Source organism: Hirundo rustica, chromosome 1 (genome assembly GCF_015227805.2).
Source record: "Hirundo rustica isolate bHirRus1 chromosome 1, bHirRus1.pri.v3, whole genome shotgun sequence".
NCBI lineage: Eukaryota > Metazoa > Chordata > Aves > Passeriformes > Hirundinidae > Hirundo > Hirundo rustica.
Genome location: NC_053450.1, coordinates 101,064,115 through 101,078,474, shown reverse-complemented (window position 1 = coordinate 101,078,474; position 14,360 = coordinate 101,064,115).

Genomic DNA, 14,360 nt, shown 5'->3' with positions numbered 1-14,360 from the left:
GCTGCAAAATTGAGAAAATCTGCCATCACCATTCTTTGACTTTTAACCCTTTGATGCCAACAGTCGTCATCCATGTGATTTCAGCTCTGATGTTTTGTGCACCATGTCTCTGCCAGCATTTCAACTATATCTTTCCCTCTTTTCACTCTGGCCTGTTTAATCAGCACAGAAGCATCATATAGGGAAAATTGCAGCAATTTCCAAATGGTTTCTCCTGTAACCAACAGGAAGACCTCTTAATTAACGTTAATTTGCAAAAGCTGAAATTATCCATAAGAGGGTTGTGCTGCATATTCAGATGGTTTTAATAGCAGTTAAAGGAAACTTTAGTGAAAGAAAATAGTGAGACCATAGTAAAAGTATAACTCTGTGTGTATGCAGGCTTTCTATCCAGCCACAGGCACTAAATGCAGCGCAGATAACAAAAAAGTACTGTGTAGCCATCAAAACTTGAGTCTCCAAGAGCCAGTGGTATCCACATCTGCTGAAGACAGTCAACAGATGCAAAGTCCTCTGTGTCCTCAGCCTGCTTTCACGGGCTGGGGTTTCTTTTATTGCTATCAGATCATAGTCTTTGGTATGAACCACATAAACCCCCAGTCACTTATGTCCTTTATATTTGCCTAGACAGACTGCTCGTAGTACCAGGTATAATTGGACCAAGAACATCAAAGCACTGGAAAGGTAAGCAATTATATACTTAAATTATTACATTTCTAAGGCACATGCTGAAAAGGCAAAGCTTGAGATAGTCCAGATTTCCAAACTTAATTCACAAGAAAGTCAATGTCTCTGTATTAAAGTTTTTAAAATGAAATATATTGAGCTGCAATGGAAGGAAGAATCTGGCTGTATGTCAGTGAATGAAAAAAGAAACCAAACATAATTTTGAAGAATTAACTATGCAGGTTAACACATAATTGCCAAATGACAAGGTGTACTGGGGTTGCATGGCCTGGTTTTTGGTAGCTAAGACTAGAGGTTTCTGTGAGAAGCTGGAAGCTTCCTTCATGATTGGCAGAGCCAGTCCCTGGTGGCTCTGAAGAGGGACATGCTGCTGGTCAACACTGGACCAATTGGAAATGGTGGTAATGCCTCTGTAGTAACAAATTTAAGAAGAAAGGAGAAAAGTTATGGCACAGTTGTAATTATGGCCAGAGAAGAGTAGGGTGACAATATGGGAGAGGAAAAACACTGCAGACACCAAGGCCAGTTGGAGAAGGAGAAGGAGATGCTCCAGGCACCAAAACTGGGATTTCCCCGCAGTCAGTGGTGATAACCATGGTGAAGCAGCTATGCCCCTGCAGCCCATGGAGGACCAAGGGGATGAAGAGATCCACCTTCAGCCCATGGAGGAGCCCATGCCAGAGCAGGTAGATGCTTGAGAGGAGGCTGTGACCCCTTGGGAGGCCCATCAAGAGAGAAACCCACTCTGGAGTAGCCTGTCCTTGAAGAACTGCACCCCATGGAAGAATGACCCATGCTGCAGCAGTTTGGGGAGGATTATTGCCTGTGGAATGGGCTCACATTGCAGCAGTTCACAGGGAGCTGCTGCTCATGAGATGGACTCATGCTGAAGTTCTTGGAGAACTCTCTGCTCTCCTCTCTCTTGTGGGAGGGACCACGCAGTGGAGCAGGGGAAGGACTCCTCTCCTGAGCAGTAGATGAAACCAGAGGTGATGAACTGACCATAAATGCCCATTCCCTGTCTTCCTGCCATGCGGGGGAAGGAGGTAGAGTGGAGAAGAAGGAAGAGTAGGGAAAGGGTGTTTTTAAGGTTTTATTTTACTTTGCATTATTCTGCTCTAATTTTCTTTAGTAATAAATTTAATTGAAATCTCTATGATGAGCCTGTTTTGTGCATGGCTGTATTTAATGAGTGATCTCTCCCAGTTGTTATCTCAAGCCATTGTTTTTTGTTTTGTTAAGTTTTGTTAAATTTTGTTAACTTTTTTTGTTAGATTTTCTCTCCCCTGTCCAGTTTCTGGAGGGGAATTAGAGAGCGGCTTTGGTGGGTACCTGGCATCCACTACACAAGGTCATGCAGCATTCTCTTGAGTGGCTAAAATCTGACAGACTGTCATGGTTCTGTAACTCTCAAGGTGTCATAGAGATATATACAAAAGTGGAAGTTGTCCATAGTCTTTGGCAGAGATTCAGAACCCTGCATTTTAAGTCTGTAAGATGTTTCACATGAGAGGCTGTGCAAATACTGAAAATCTTTAGGTATCTCCTAGCCCAAGAAAAAATATCACACTACTGTCCACCTAAAAAGAACTCATGCAAATTTAGAAGACGGATGTTAAACAGTTTTGCTTAAAAATCTCAAGAGTAGGAATTCTTGGCATCCATCCATGCTATGGATTACACAGCTGCTCACAAAGGGTTTTGAGAATTTTACTTCTCTATACCCAGCAGAGGGTGGTAGATGCTAGAATTTGCGTTTGCCAAATTAATTGTCATTTGACTCAATCTTCAACTATGAGTTTATTTCATTAATAGCTCTCATTATCTGAAGTTGGCTAATGTCTGCAGCCACACACAACAAATTCAGTGCCATACCAGAAAACAAACAAACAAACAAACAAAACCCAGTTTTATTCATGCTAACTGGCTACTTTAATCTGCAAAGACAGAAAACTACTTTATCAAGCTGCAGTTCAAGTCATTTGAGCAACATATCCTTGTATCTCATATATGTTAAAACATGTTGTATACCAAACATGGTAAATCTGCACCAAATAGTAAGTTATCCAGCTGGTTCAATTCAAAGTGACAGTGTTGGTTTAACAGGAAAAATAATTTTGCATGCTACTTCTGCTTAAAATAATTTTATAGTCTACCTGTGGTTAAGTAACTAGCTAAATTATTAATTGCAGGAAAATATTTTAAAACAACAAGAAAAAGTTATCTTTCAGGATTATATAACATGTCCTGCCATTGCAAAAGGTCTTAGGAATATTTAAAATATGCTAAAGTGCCCAAGGGCTGCATTGCTCTGCATTTTATACAAAGGTTTGAAAGATCAATAGGGGGCATTCAAGCCAACAGAGACCCCCAAAAAATATCCTTAGTGTTTGGTTCCCAAAGAGATGCCCCTCTGGATGCCTGTGCAATTCTTCTTCTCAGCAAAGCCTATCATTGTCCATAGCCTCATTGTGGCAGCTCCACAACCATGTACCCCCATTTCCTCCTAGCTCACAACCGCCATGCTGGAGCCTCAGTGCTGCTGTCCTGAGAGCCATCCCAGCCATCCTGGCCTCTCCAAGCTAAAGAAAAGCAGTCATACTGAGACTGGTAGGAAGATGGAATTCTAAAAACATATTTCCAGATGGCTTCCCTTAAGTTTGTCAGGTCTGGCAGTGGTTCTCTTTGCTCTGCAACAACCCTGGAAATATTGATAGACAGTGGGCAGCAAGTTCTATCAGAATAAGAAAGATTGGACTGATGAAGTAACTTGGTTTCCAGTGTTAAACACGCTGTGCAGAGCTTAGCAGGTTTAGTGGTTTGCAATTTCATACCATTTTTTGACAGATTTAAACCTCTCCCTAATAAAATGGCAGGGGAATGAGTTTGAAATTTAATGTAATTATGTTCTCATCATGAATGAGTAGATGAAAACAACATCTGCTTTACATAACTTTACTTCATCTATTCAAATATTTTACTCTTTAGAAATTATTCTTTAGAAGCAGACCTTCACACCCTGTGAAACTACTGAAAGATTTATTTGTATGGTCAGCTGCTTTGAGTCCATTACAAAATGGTCACAAAATGCAATGACTCTGGAGGTAGGTGCAGGGGGTAACACCTTACCAAGTGCTGTAATAGTTTCTCATTAACATGACAGATTTCCAAACTGAGTATTTTCTTTCTTTCATCCAGTCTGAATGCTTGAAGACTGCAGAGGTTTGTGTTCTTTTTGAAGAGGATAGAGTTAATTTTTTTTGCTTTCAGTGCTGATGGAGAAGCAAGAATGATGTTATAGTCATGATTGGTCATGGCTGTTAATGTGCCCAGGTTAACACAGGATGCCGCTGTCTTTCCCTGTAACTATGAATTTGACTAGAAATATGTGCATATGCTTTTGGTACACACTTTCATATGCTTCAAGGTGTAATAACATTTTTCCTACATCAAAGTGAGTAAGTAGTGCCTACAATGATCAGATATTTTGCTTTAGTCCTGAAAAGGTCCAAACTTTGCTCTCCTATTGATTTTGTCATTAAATGAAAATAAGGTTTTCTTTAAGTTCAATCTGACCCTTTCTCATTAGCCTACTAGATACAATCTCACTAGTAGTAGTCCAAGCAGGAACCACACTGCTCTCCAAACAAAACAGAGGACCAATCTTAAAACAAAATCCCTCATGTCATAAAAGGAACATTTAGCAGAAAAGTAATTCAGTTATTGTGATTGCTGTCATGGATATATCTGTCTGTGAGTGACCCATTGCTGTATTTGGTTCTTCAAAAGTAATCTCTGTGAAACCATCCCTACCGCTGGGAAGTTACGCTCTCAGTCAATAGGCAAAACAGATTTTGACTAGGGAAAGGGTGAAGAATTACTCTTTTTTTTCAAGTGTGCCACTTCAACACAGAGAAGTTTCTGGCAGGGCCTCATCAAGCCCAGCTGATCTCACTGCAGCCTTCACCACCACTGCAAGTCTGAGATTTTGCAATTGACCTGAGAGCAGGCAGAGAGGGAGAGGGAGCTGAGTCAGGCCCCAGCAGCACTCTTTCACCATGGGCATGCCTGTGCCAGCAGGGGGGAAACAGCCAGATCATTAAACCCTTCCTCAGGAGGAAGCAAATGTCTGGAGAAACATACATGGTCTGATGAGACCACAGCTACACAATGTGTATGACCTTCCTCCACCACTGTTTTACTGTTAAATTGTAAAAAAACCCTGATCTGTCATTACTGTATCACTGCTCACTAAAACATAACTGATGTCTTCACTGATTGATGTCCCAGACACTGGATGGTGCAGGAGTTTTATTGGGGTGGGGTGAAGGCATCTTGCTTATTGTGTTATGCTTTATATGATAAGATGGGAGGACATGGAGCTGTGTTTTCCCTACCCATGATGAGAGGCAGTGTGCACAGGAAGAAGTGAAATGGTATTGTGAAAAAAAGATAAGACCCTGGCCACAAAGTATTTGTCCCAGGATATAAGGACATTGTTTCTATTTTTATTTATGATCTTGTACTCAAGTCCCTCTACATTGAATGCCTTACCATTGTTATGTCTTCACCTAACATCAGACTAACCTGCAAACATGTTAACTATGTTAAGTATGTTAGAAAATGCCTAAGCTAGCTGTCTAAACACATAGATGTCTGAGCACTCACAATCTCAGGCAGCACAAGAAGCAAAGGACAGAGGACAGGGAAGAGGAGGTGCTCATACAAAGGTACATGTAGCTGGTTTGGGTTTGGGAAAGTTTGATGGCTGGATGCCAGAATAAGCTGTGGGTGCTCCCCAGCTCTCAAAAACTTGTCCCTCAGTCACTTCTGTTATTGTTCAGAGGAGCTGTGAGGGGTCTCAGAAGTAGCCATACTCTGGCACAGAGAGGCAAAGCAGATAAAGATGCAGGTGCCTGATAGGCAGAACAACAGCAGAGTGACTTGTTCTGGTTAGTCTTCCAGGCACAGGCAGTACTTGTGAAAGACATCATCAAGTTTTCACATAAATACATGTGTCTCTGCCTCTTTTAAAACAGGAAATTAAGCTAACATTAAAAAAAAAAAAAAAATCACTTGTCTTTTCACTAATTCATTTGCTTTTTCTGAGGGGGCAAGGTTTTTCTGTGGCTTTTTTTGTCTCATCAGAGTTCAACCCAGAGATGCTGATCCCAGCATCTCTGAACTTCTGAGGAGCCACAGCAGAACTGGATAAAATTACAGGCTTCTTTAAAACCTTCCAATCTTGTCTCTGGCCCTGTAAGTATATGGTATTTATTAGCTATTCTTAAGGGTGTCAGAAGATATTTCTTGTTTGGTTTATATCACACTTCCATTGTCACCCAGCCTACTTGTACATTTTAATATCTGCAATGTCCTATTATCCATGTCCCAAGTTCAGATTACATTTGGCAGATAACTTGTGCACAAATACCTTAATTACCCTGTGTGATGACTGAGAAATGTGTGCAATATAAACCAAAAGGTGGTGAAAAGTTTTTGCATTTCTCTTCCTCCTTATATTGTGCAGCATTTTCTGTCTTTACCAGCAAAAGCACAGATTAAAGGTCAGACATTCTTCCCCATGGACAGGGTCCCTGTTATTTAAGGATGCCCCCTTAAGGAAGCCAGTGATGAGGATTTCTTAATGCAACCTCATCACTGCTGCATTCTCCCTGTTCTCCCTCCGGGTGTGCTCTGGGCCCTTCACCTGTTCCAGAAGCCAGCCTCCATCACACAACCCAGTCACTCCCAGAGGACACTGTCAGGTTTATCTGCAAAGTAAATGGTAGTCACAGTTCACCTACCTTCACTGGTACCAAATGTCACCTGGGACCCCCTCTACATACACAAAAATTGGTCTCTATCACCCTTTCTGGGTCTGAAATTAATTGGAATAGACTTCCTCCAAAAGAAGTATCTACGCACACAGATACCTACATGCTGCTGGTGCATGAGCTGGATAACCAACTGAACAAGTGTTATCACTCACTGTATTCTGTGGGACTACACCCACAACCATTCCCTCAACCTCTTTCATTTACTGCAGCTGTAATGTGTTAGCAGAATAATGATCACAAAATACCATTAGATTTTTGCATGGAGACATGCCAGCTTCTTTGTCTAGACATGGGAAAACAGCAGCTAGAAAGGTCAGGAAGCTTGATAGGAAACTGGGGACATCCAAAATGGGGAAAGGGGGAAAAGGAGAAGAGCAATCCTAAATTACTAAAGGGGAAAGAGGGAATTTTGGATGAAATTGCTGAGTTTACATGTCCCGTGGCAGTTTCCAAGTTTTACCCCAGAATAAGCAACTTTAAAGATGCAAAACCCAGAGAAATGGGAAAATTATGTCCATGTGTGAATTGGAAAGGGAAAGTAAATGTGGGGGAATCCTTAGGGGAGAAACCCATCTCCCACTGAGAGTCTTTCCCAAACTATCTTCCGCTGAATACCTGAGCAGGAGACAGAAGGGAGTGCATAGACCTCTGATTTCCAAGGGGCCATTCTAGGAGCCACATAGTGCTGTCTGCTGCAGCCCCCTCTTGCTGCTTCAGAGCAATTTGATACAAGTGCAGTCTTTCTGAGAGTTAATGAAAGGTGTTTTACAAAGTATCCTACTTTGCAGGATGCTGCAGTCCTTCCCTAGGTTTTTGACTCCTCCCTCTGATGCTGTTGAGTGATGTGAGGTAAGGCACACAATTAATAAGCATGTGGGAGAAGCTGCTAAGCTGTGGTATATTTATCAGATAAAAATCAAGTACAAACAAGACCTATTTGCAGAAATACTTAAATATATACTCTTAGCAGACATATAGGAAGACCCCATGGACCTTGAATGTGAAATTCAAATAAATTTGGAAGCTGAATTAGAAAGTGTGGAAGTGTGGGATTTCATAAGATTCATGATGTTGGGAAAATTATATCTTGTGTAAGCAATTTGTTTCTATGTTAAAAACAAAGAACCCCAACAGTATCAGTAAATTCTCATTATACGTCTTTTCAGATGATCTGGATGAGGAAGCAGTGGAGATGGGAGATAGCCATGTAAGACAGCTGTTCATTAACAGGTTTTCAGGTCTCAGTATCAACCTTGTTTTTTAAAAGAGATTCTTTGTTTGATTAATGCCAGCTGATATAAAAATACATGCCATGTGCTGCACTTGGCTTCAGAAGGGCCAATCACCCTTCTGTTTTAATCACTATTTTGATTAAAAAGATAGTAAACTACATAGATGCGTAGAAAACATGTTCTAAAAAGCACTCTCTTGCTGGTTTTGGAACATAACATGAAAATTAGTATATTACTACTGATGCCATGTCATATAAGTTTATACTGCAAAACATCTCTATTTAAGCTAGAGAGCTAAACATACATTTCAGCCTGCTAAATTTGTAAGGGTACCAAGACCATGGGAAAAGCCTAGCTATGAAGACAGTGGCCTTGATAGGCAGAGAGAAATCCTAGCCATTGAGTAATATGAAAACCAGCAGCTGTAGAGCCAGGTAATGGAAGATGTTTTCTGGTCGGGCATACTTTTGATGTATATTTATGATTTTTTAATTATTGGAGTCATCAATAAAAGTTTGAAAACACTGAGAGTTTTTGCTGTACAGGATAACTCCAAATGATGACTGTAGGAAGAGGGATTTCTGGTAGAAGCTATATTTGTTACAGGATCCATTTGATGTTCAATGTTCAAAGTGTATAGGACAAATTGTTAAAAGAAGCATTTTGGAGGTATCGTCATGGGATGGAAAATCCTATGAAAGAATCTTAGTCTGTTAGAGAGGTAAGAAATCAAGAAATTATTAATGATCTCTGTCTGGTATCTTATCTGGCAAATACATTTTGGAGAACAGGACTCACAGTACAACAAGCAAACAGGGGAAAGAAGTGACTCTACTCATCTCCAGACAAATTCCCTTTGGAAATAAAAATGAAGGAAAAGAAGTTTTTCTCAGTAGTGAGCTCTCTTCTTACAAGGATGGGTTTTGGAGCTGAGTGGGGGTTTTTGGGTTTGGGGCAGGGGCAGAGGTTGTCTGTTTGTTTGGTTTTTTTCCCTCCTGTTTGAGAGTTAACCAAAACGAAATGACTCATGCATCATTACTTAACTTGTAGCTGGCACAGCCTCATTGGATAGTTTTCTGCCACTCAGATCTGCTTCACCCCCTCTTGAGGCTGTCGCTGACCCTGTGCCTCTAAGGAAGCCCTAAGAAGGGTTGTGACTATGTGGTTACTGAGAACTTTCTTCCTGCCAACTGTTTCTTCTTGTACATGCCCTGCTCATCCTACTGCCTGCACATTCACCAGTGGAAAAGAGGATGCACTCTTATCTCAGCTTCTCTATTTTTTACTCTTTTATTGCCACAGTAAGCTCTGCACAAGACTTGCAGCAAACCCCTATATCCATCACTGAGCCAGAAGGCAAAACAGTGCTAATCAAATGCCATGTCTCCAGCCCTGATTTTAGCAACGTTTTTATTCACTGGTACCAAAAGAGGGTCAAAGCAGCTCCCAAGCGTGTTGCCTACATGTCCTCCAGGTTTTTCCTTGAAAACCGGTCTGATGAGAGGAAGTTTACTGTTGAGAAGGATCCCAGCAAATCTGTGTGCACCCTGACAGTGAGCAAAGTAACGCTGCAAGACTCTGCCACCTACTACTGTGCTAGCTGGGATGCACAGTAGTAGAAAGCCACGGGGGACCTGCACAAAGACATGCTCTGCTTTCCAAATGAGAACCTGAAGTGTTTGACAACACACAGGAACACTGCCACCCTACTTTTCCCAAAAGCTTTGAATCAGATTGCAACAGACAGACAAATACAAAATATGCTGCTGAGCTTTGCAGATGCACACTGCAGCCAGTACCAGCAGACCTCTTCTTTCACTTTTCAAAAAAGAAAAGAAAAAAAAGGCATTTTTTGGGTCAGGATGGATTGCATCTGAGTGGGTTTATAAGATGACAGGTTTGGTTAAAATCAGGGTCCTGCTAAAAGCAGGAAAAAAGATCTTCCTATTCCCCCTACCCTTCAAGCTACACCTTTGTAATAAAACTACATTTCTGTCATTTTTGTCATTTGCAGAATAGAAGGTTATAAGTGAAAATAAACTTGATGCACAGCCAAGACTGCAGATGCAATATACCCATTTTATACTTCTGTGTTGCTTGAGAATCTGGTTGTATTTTCTCTTTGTTTTCTGCTTGGAGTTGATCAAATTTTCATTTAGATTAAAACACAAGACTCCTAATTGACTTTAGTGGGGCTTCTCATCCTGCATAGCAAAACTGCAGCTATAGAAGAGATGTTTTTATTTTTGCAAAGAGAAAGACATTTCTTTAAGTTATTTCAGCTCTTTCTGTTTATGAACAACCAACCTATAGATAAAGTCACAGGACCATTGTGCTCCTATCACAAAGGACCCAATATCACCAGTCTCCAGTATGGGGTCTCCAGAGCACACTGAGCACTGGGGCACCAGTTGCATTTCACAGGAGACTGAAAGATCAGATTCCTGACACAACTGTAGGACAGCAGTTACTGAAATCTGTGTGAAAAGTCTTGAAAAAAAATAAAAATTACATGACAACAACAGGAAAAGGAGAACTGGTTTAATTTTCTTTCCAAGGGACTAGAAGTGACCTTGCATCTGAAAAATTACTTTGAATTGCACAAAATAATTTCTGTATTTTGCTTGACCTAATTGTCTTTATTTTAAACTAGGCCTGTGGAGGTTGCAAAGCTTTTGTGTTTCTTTGCGTTGGGATTCTTTCCAGCAGTTGAAGAAGCCACTCTTAGGTGTAGCATCTCACGTTTCCTGTGACAAGAAACAGTCACAAACACAACAATCCTGCTTTTGAGCTCCCAAATGTCTGCTGTGTATTTCCTGGTCTTCAATATTCTATCTGTGTCATGAGCAGTAATTTCACACCCCTCCAATTCATTTAGCTCCATTATTTGAGTTTGGGGTGGGTTTTTTTGTGGGTGTTTTTTTGGTGTTTTTTGTTGTTGTTGTTGTTGGTTGTTTGTTTGGTTTTGGTTTTGGTTTGGTGTTTGTTTGTTTGTTTGTTTTTTAAGTTTTATTGGCAACCAACCTGAGGAAAAGTACATTTTCTTGGTTCAAAAGACCAAGGAAAAATACAGGTGTTGTTTAGAAGCTTTCAAGTAGTCTAAAAGTAGTTGGTAACATTTGGTTCAGACCACAAAATTAGTTTGTAGATGAGTTAAGGTAATTGGAGTGGGGAGGGAGGGAGCGAGGGAGAGGTTTGTGCTGCTTGTGTAAAGCTATAATCTGATTTAATTTAGCAGGGTTCAGTCAGGCTGCTTTATCTCAAACAACACCTGCCAGGACAACCACTCCAAAAGCCCAAGTGAGTCATTTCCTTTCCTCAGTTATAACCCTCTGCTCCTGCTGTGCTGTTAACTTCCTCCTAGGGCAGACACAAGCATGTGGATGCTGCTGCTTCCTCTCCTGGCCCTGGCTGCAGCGTGGTCTCCTATGACACAGGCAGTGGAAGAAAGCATCCCACATTTGTGTGAGTGAATAGCAACAAATAAGAATATTTGTTCTGTTTTCTCTTTCTTTCTAGATGGACAAGCACAAGTGCTTCTAAAGCAGAGGGAAGTATCCATTAGAAGAGGGCACAAGACAACTACATCAATGGATTGTATAGCTGAGGGTATTCCTGACTTCCAGTACGCATTTATACATTGGTGCCAACATGTACACTCCAAAGTTTCAGAACCGAATTTGCATATCAGACCCAGTGCAGTTTCTTACAACGACAATTCCTATAGCAACAAGTATTCTTCTTCAAAGAAAGGTACAAACATCTGCACTTTCACCATCAGTGACATCAACTCCAATGATGAAGGTACCTACTAGTGTGCCTATTGACATTTTCACAGAACTAGCAGGTGACAGGCAGCCTGTACAGAAAGCTGCCTGTGCCCTGAGGGGCAGGCTTTCTGTCAAACACAGAGAATCATAATTGCAGTTTCCTGACTCTAAAACAGCCCAGCATGTTTATGCTGAGTATGTTTACATGAATATCAGACAAGGAGAAAAGCAAAGGTGTGCTACAACTTAGGTGGTATAATGCTCTGTGCTGCGGAAAATGAGCACCCTGTGGGTGATTGCATTGCAGCTAAATTATATAGTAACACAGATCGTCTCTGAACAATACAGATGCTTTCCCAAATACAGTCTGATAAAGCAAAAATTAAGCAATATTGAGGAGGGGGCATAGAAGAAGGATATTTGCACTTAAGATCTAGCCTGGGAAGCTTCAAATACAGGTGATGGTGGAAATACAGGTAGATACTCATCAGTAGTAACTCCCATCTTTATGGTTATGATGTTAATGACTTTCATAGGCAAGGATCTATTCCACTGGGCAACACCTGAAAGGACTGTTCCAAGAAAGCTGTGAAGACCATTTACAAAGATAAGCTGCAGATTAAACCAGGGAACATACAGAAATGGTGATACAGCACTGCTCAGCCAGACAGGTGTTAGGAGAGATGCAGTGAAATTTCATATGGCAAGGTGTCATGGTTTGAAAGACAGGTAACCGCTAGGGAGGGGCAAGGCCTCTCTAGGAATGGGGAATTCCAATCCCTTCCCTCCAAGTTATAATAATTTAGATTAAAAGAGTCTTTTCAGTCAGAGCTATGGGGAAAGGAATAACAGTTCTTTACTAGTAGGTATAACAAGGCAAACAAACAACAACAACTACAGCATTAATAATAAACAGAACCAGGAACCTTGAAGGGCTTTGTTTCACAAAGCCCAGGGCAGTCTGATCTCTTGGGACCCTGAGAGCACCAAGCTGGAACGGTGGAAACTCCCGGGCTGGTGGCTGGAATGGTGGGGTGTCCCCAGCAGGCAGGGGGGAATGTCCCAGCAGGCAAGGGGGGTGCCCTGGCAAAGTGGGCAGTGCTGAAGAAGCTGTGATGGCTGGACAGGACTGGCCCAGCTCCAGCAGGGCAGGAGAAATGTTGGAGTCTAGGGCATTCCTTTGGCTGCCTTGGAGGGTCAGAGACCTGGACGGGGGGGTCTGGGACCCTGGCCCAGAGGGACTTTGGCTTTGATCTCAGTCCATGGGAAAGGCTTCTTGCACTGCGGGAAGGATTGCAGGCTACAAGAGTGTGAAAGATAGTAGTTTAGATTATCACAGGGTGAGAAAACAGTAGGTTTAAGTTTTTAGTATGGAAGTGAATGGGAGCAAGATGGAGAATTTGGGGCGTTGTCTTTTGCTTCTTCTTTTTTCTTCCCTCACTCCATTTTCTGCAGTGACAGTGGCACAAAGTAGTTTAAAGAGATTGGGTCAAAGTAGAGATGACTTTTTTAGTATTGGTGATAGGTATTAGCAAATAATGATAAACAGAGAACACATAACAATTAGTATAAAAGATAGCGACAGCCCAGTCTGGGAGGGGTCGAGGAGTCATCAAATGCTAGAGCAGCTGCACAGACCTTTGTTGGGCACTGAGAAAATTGTAAGATAAGAAACAATAAACAAAGCATGCAACATTGAAAAATCAGAACCTGAAGACTCCATCTCTTTTTTTACGTCTAGTTCAGAGCTTTGCAGAAGGCAAAAAGACTCTAAAACCACCTGAATCTCAGAACCAAAACCAAGAGAGAAGGGGGCTTCAAATTCCTGGGTGCGCGAGCAGATGATGGATGATGGTAGAATTCCCAGGACCGGACCCTCCGTTAACTGTGGACTCCTCAGGCAGCCTGACCATCCTCTCCAAAGCCAAGAGCAGGAAAAAAACCCAAAAAAACAACTCAGCTCTCCCCAGCCCTGTCCTTTTCCCTCTCCCAAACTTCATGTGATCGTCTCCCTCCCAGCCAAGTCTCTTTGTGTTAGTCAAGTACCCTCTAAATATCAGCCCTTTGTTTCCTAGTAACTCATGGGGTAAAATTCTTTAAGACAAAAAGGAACAAATCTAACCCCCAACACAAGGGTATTCACAACCCCCTGTCCATGAGAGTTCTTTCTATGTCCTTGTAGATATATCTGCACTACAGGACTTGACACAATATACTTGTCACTAGGACTACAGAAGAATATTAACTTTCTGTACTAGTTGTAACATGAGATTTATTTGTCTACAGTGCTATTGACAAAGACCTAAAAAGATCCAGAGGATTCCCTCTTTTGGGTCAGAAAATGTGAAATTCTTCTCAAGGAAGAGCATGATGTATGATGGCATCTGCCCAAGGGACCATTTGCTATAAAGTCTTTGAGGGGCATATTTTCAGTCTTTGAAATCAGGGAAAGTACAAGAAAAACCAAATGGCAGCAAGTACCTGTCTGGTACAAATTAATGCTTCACTCTGGTTTTGCCACAGCCACTGAGGCTGTCTTGTAATAGAGCCATCAGCTGTATTTTTTCTATTTGGTGCTACAACCCCATTATCAAGGAAGGCAGTCACTTGCACAGGGGTCCAATCATCTTGCTGCTGGCAAGGCACTACTGCCAGAGGAACTCCTTATTTCATGCAACAACCTGAGAGAGTTAAAGGAATGCAAAGATCTTAAAAATAAATGTATCATGGTTACTCAGTGCAATCAAATGTTTACATGGCATTTTATGTATCTGTAATTCTTGATGCACAGTGAAATTAGCTGCTGCCTGTTTTTTCTTAGAGAGATAGAT